Here is a 5,840-nt window from a genome sequence, read left to right as displayed (position 1 = left end):
CAAGGCGATGAACCACTCGATAAGTGCCTTACTAGCGCAAGACGATGATAACGGTCACGAACAGGCAGTTTATTACCTAAGTCGGACCTTGGTAGGCGCAGAGTCTCGATATCCGATGATTGAGAAAGAATGCCTTGCATTGGTATTTGCGATGCAAAAGATGCGGCATTACCTGGTGGGACAGACGATCTACGTTATCTCCAACGTTAATCCAGTACGGGTGTTTATGACGCAACCGGCCTCTATGAATTGGCGGCTAGCGAAGTGGGCCCTTCTCTTGTCCCAATACGATTTGCACTTCAAGCAGCAGAAGTCGATAAAAGGACAGGCGATTTGTGACCTTTTGGCGGCAAACCCGACCACAGATACGGCAGAAGTATATGATGACTTGCCGGATGAAACCCACGAGGTTAACACCACATCACACCAACAAGTATGGCAATTATACTTCGATGGTGCCTCAAGGGCAGTTAATAGAGTAATAACCCCGGGATGTCCTACAGTTTCCTCTGGAGTTGGAGTCGTCTTAATCTCCCCTGGAAAGCACGTGATGCCTCGGGCTTATTCGTTGACTAGTCCGTGCTCCAATAATGTTGCCGAATACAACGCGCTTCTCATTGGACTCAGTTTCGCCAAAGAGCTGGGGGTCGAATATCTCGAAGCTTTTGGAGATTCGCAATTGATAGTCAACCAAGTTCGCGGTGAGTATGAAGTCAGGAATCAAGACCTGATCCCGTACCACCAGGAAGCCATCAAAATGGCAGAATCTTTCGAAGAATTCTTTATTGAATACATCCCTCGTCTCCAGAACGCTTATGCAGACGCACTGGCGGCACTAGCAGTATCACTGGCACAGCCTCCCGAAGCTGAGCTGTTAGTCACAGTACGGACGCATCAACTCTGCGTACCCATATACAGTACGGAGATTGAAGAAGAAGAGGATAGAAACGTGAACGCCAAAGAGGTGAATTCAACTCAAATTGGGTCTGAGTCCCGAGATTGGCGTTTTCCTATCATCGACTACGTCCAATATGGTATCTTGCCAGAGGATGTAAAAGAAAAGGAATCAATCCGCCGAAGAGCTCCAAGATTCTTCTATAATACCGAGACCCATACGTTATACCGTAGAGGGTACGACGGTCTTTTGCTCCGATGCCTTTCGAACAGAGAAGCAAAGGAAGTTCTTAAGGAAGCACACGAAGGAGAATGTGGTGCGCATCAGCCCGGTCCTAAACTGTATGATCGCATCAGGAGGATGGGATATTTCTGGCCAACGATGGTTCGTGACGCAATCGAATACGCACGAGAATGCCACGCTTGCCAGATACATGCGAATTATATGCATCAACCGCCAGAGCAGTTGCACACGTCAACCACGTCTTGGCCGTTCGAGACTTGGGGCATGGACATAGTCGGTCCTATTTTTCCCCCTTCAGTCAAAGGTGATCGGTTCATCCTCGCGATCACAGATTATTTCTCAAAGTGGGCTGAAGCGATTCCGCTTAGAGAAGTGAAGACGAACAACGTCATCAATTTCATCAAGCATCATGTCATTTACCGACACGGCGTGCCAAGAAGGATCATTCATGACAACGGTCCACAGTTCATAAGCAATGCCTTCGTCAGATTCTGCGACAAGTTCAAAATCGAAGATGTTTCGTCGACAGCTTACTACCCCGCCGCGAATGGATTAGCGGAGGCGTTTAACAAGACGATCATCAAGATCTTGTCAAAGCTCGTGAAGACCAATAAACGAGACTGGGACGATAAACTCGGTGAAGCACTCTGGGCTTATCGCACCACCATACGCACGCCTACGGGAGCTACCCCGTATTCGCTGGTATACGGATGTGAAGCTGTGCTACCGCTGGAAATTCAGATTCCGTCCCTTCGGATCGCCCTCGCAACGGAGATGACGACGGAGGAACAACATCAGAAGCGTCTCGAAGAGCTCGAGAGGCTGGATGAAAAGCGTTTGGAGGCTCAACAACACATCGAGTTTTACCAAGCCAGGATGTCAAGGGCTTTTAACAAAAGAGTCCGACAGAGAAGCTTCAAGGAAGGAGATCTGGTCCTCGCTGCTCGCCGACCAATAATTCTCACCTCCAAGAAGAAAGGTAAATTCGAACCCAAATGGGAAGGACCGTTTGTAATAGACACAGTCTATTCAAACGGCGCATATCGCCTGATTACTCAAGAGGGCGCCAGGCAATTAATGCCAATAAATGGGAAGTTCCTGAAAAAGTACTATCCCTAGTACATTCAGGATAACTCATTTACCGGGAAGTTCCTCGAAGAATATTACACTTAATATTCTAGAGGATAACCCAAAATCATTGTCACCACCAAAATCCCTCACTGATCAATTTCAATTGACAGTGAGTCCACCAAAAATGTTTTTCTGGCCCTCTTGATTCTTTCCATGAACAAGAGGTCCACTTTCAGTTCGGAGTCCCTTTTCGATAAACGAAAGAACTCCTTCCCTTTTTCTCTTTGGTTAAACCTTGTTCATGGTTATAACCGGAGTTGAAAATACCACTTCGATAAACGAAGGACCCATTTTCAGTTTAGATAACTCATCCTATAAAAGGCAAGTTTATCTAAATTTTCCAGATTCTCGGAGTGGACACCCCACTTCTAGTTCCGTATTCTATACTAATGCTGATATATTTTGCTAACCACTCTTCTTATCCAACACTGCACTATTCAGCCATTCCAGCCTAATGCCATTAGACAGGGAAATAAATAAATGGACAATTATAGTTACAGGTAGCCCGTATTCTATACTAATGCTGATATATTTTGCTAACCACTCTTCTTATCCAACACTGCACTATTCAGCCATTCCAGCCTAATGCCATTAGACAGGGAAATAAATAAATGGACAATTATAGTTACAGGTAGCTTGTACGAGAGACAACAGGTCGACTCGCCATTCATCTCCCTATTCAAGTCTTGTTTATAATGTTTTACTCAATTTTAACCATGCCATTAGACGGTATGCCACGCTATCCGTTACCCCTTGACGGCGTCGACACCGGTTTCGATATCGACTTCAAGCGCAGCTACCGGCTCCATTGCAGCGAGCGCCTCCATCTCCGACAAACCCTACACACAAGCACAGAATCCATGCCCCAGGCCCCAAGCACCACCAAAGTTTCAGCCCACCATTAGCAGTCCTCACCACCGCTAGTAGCCGTCAACCTCCCGGGTAGCATCTCACCCACGGTAAACCCCCAATCCCATCCCCACTAGTTTCTGTAGGGATTTTTAGATCTCATAAATGCCCAAAAAAAAACTCCAAATTATAATCTTTTGTACGGACAAAGACTATCAAACCCTCTCTCTCTCTCTCTTTTCTACACTTCTTCTTCTTCTTTTTTCCTCTAACAATAGAAGGACATATATAGGGAAACCAAAATCCTATCTCTAGCCTAACTTCCTATTTAGAATAAGATTCAAACTTCTAATCATGATGGATCTCTAACCCTATCTAATTCTCATGAAGTTCCACAAAAAATTAAAAACATTATACTAACTGGGAGTTTGAGTTGATACCCAACATATCCTCTCTCGACGAAAAATCTCCAAGTGTCTCAACGGCTTCAGAAAAACTCATTCTCTTCTTCTTGTTCTTTACCTCTCTATTGTGGGCAATAGTCTAAGAAGAGTAATCTACACTATTAACAGATCACTCATCTAAATAGCAAATATGATTGCTATTCTTCCTCCCTTGTAAAATCAAATCATCATCTCTATACACTTTGTACCATTCTCTTTCACCCACATATTTGTACCCACATGATGTCATCTCACCCAATAAAATTAAATTAATACCACATGACGGCACATATCTCACATGATGAAGAATTCTGACCTTCCCAGTGTGAAGCTTGAGACGAACACTTCCAACACCTTCAACCTTCATCTTCTCGTTGTTTCTAACAATCACGTCGTCAAATTCTTTATTTGTCTTCAATGTGTTAAAATAATTTTTGTTGTTATAAACGTGCATAGAGGCTGCAGAATCTAACACCCAAGTGTTACTCACATTAGTACATGTACTCTGCATCAATAAAATCACATCTTCATCACACACAACCACTGAGGAATCCGCCTTCTTCCCATTTTCTTGAAGCTTTATCTGTCTAATACTCTTCAAATCATCACACATCTGGGAACATCTGAATTAAATATGGCCCTTCTCTCCATAATAATAGCACTCCTTTTCGTTGTCATCTCGGGCCCAAGATTTTGACCTTCCTCGATAACTGTCACATCTCCCTATACTCCTTCCTCGATTAGAACCTTCAAAAGCTAGTATACTCTCACTACCATTAGATGCGCTCTCCTTTCCCATCATTCTTTTATTCTCACGTAGGAGTGCTGTCACATCGTCGAACTTCAAAGTTTACTTCCCTACAATTATCGTTTGCACTAACATCTTGTACGACTTCGGCAAGGAAGGCCATAGGAGTAGCGTCTGCTCTTCTTCTTTAATCTCCTCATTAATATTCATAAGTTGGCAAACTAGCTAATTAAAAGCATTGATGTGGTCTTGAATTGTAGTACCTTCTTCCATCTTCAATGAATAAAGTTCCATCATCAAACACAATCGGTTGGTCATCAACTTTAATGCATAAATCCCCTCGAGCCTTTCCCACAACCCTCTTGGTGTAGTCTCTTGCATAACATTGTACTTGATCTCGGGGGGCGAGTGCCAAACAAATTGTGCTAATCACCCTCTTTTGCATAGAACTCCATTCAACATCCTTCAATCCTTTAAGTTTCTTATCCTCTAAAGCTTGATCAATACCCTGCTGCACAAGAATATCTTGAACCGTGCACTACCATACTACAAATTTGTCTTGTCATTAAATAGCAGAATATCAAACTTCGGACCCGAAGAAGTCATCATCCTCTAACCACAATAAAATTTCAAATCAGTCACTGTAGAGAATGAATTTGATAAGTCTAACATCAAAAATAAACTCAACATGTCGAAAAACCCTAGGAACGACTCCTGGATCACCAAAATCCGCCTCCAAATCCTCAATCAAAGGACAAATCAACCTCAACTGTCGGATTTGTATGAACAATACTCGCTACAATATTCCCGCTATAGTGCCTTCGCTATAGTAACCCTTTTTTTCTCAATGCCGATCACCGTGCTTCGACCGCTGACGCCTTCATGAATCGGTCACCGATCAAACCTCTACGAACCGTCGAACCTTGCTCTGATACCACTTGTAAAGATTTTTAGATCTCACAAAAACCCCAAAAAAGCTCCAAATTATAATCTTTTGCACGGACAAAGGTTGGCAAACTCTCTCTCTATCTCTCTCTCTCTCTCTCTCTCTCTCTCTCTCTCTCTCTCTCTCTCTCTCTCTCTTCTCTCTCTCTCTCTCTCTCTCTCTCTCTCTCTCTCTCTCTCTCTCTCTCTCTCTCTCTCTCTCTCTCTCTACATTTCTTCTTCTTCTTGTTTCCTCTAACAATAGAAGGACATATATAGGGAAACCAAAACCATATTTCTAGCCTAACTTTCTAATTAGAATAAGATTCAAACTCCTAATCATGATGCAACCCAAACTCCTAATCATGATAGATCTCTAACCATATCTAATTCTCATGAAATTCTACAAAGAATTAAAAACACTATATTAACTTGGAGTTTGAGTCGATACCTAATAATTTCCACCCCTAATCACTCCTTCTATATCTATTGCATTGCAGTTGAAGCCCCAGCCCTCGGGCTATAACCTTTTGCTCCTCTCAAAGCAACCCTCATCGCCGGCAGCGCTCACCCTCACCATTAATCCTAAGAAACCAATCCCCAGCAT

Source organism: Asparagus officinalis, chromosome 3 (genome assembly GCF_001876935.1).
Source record: "Asparagus officinalis chromosome 3, Aspof.V1, whole genome shotgun sequence".
Classification (NCBI taxonomy): Eukaryota; Viridiplantae; Streptophyta; class Magnoliopsida; order Asparagales; family Asparagaceae; genus Asparagus; species Asparagus officinalis.
The sequence above is the reverse complement of the archived record's forward strand: the minus strand, read 5'-3'. Positions refer to the sequence as shown.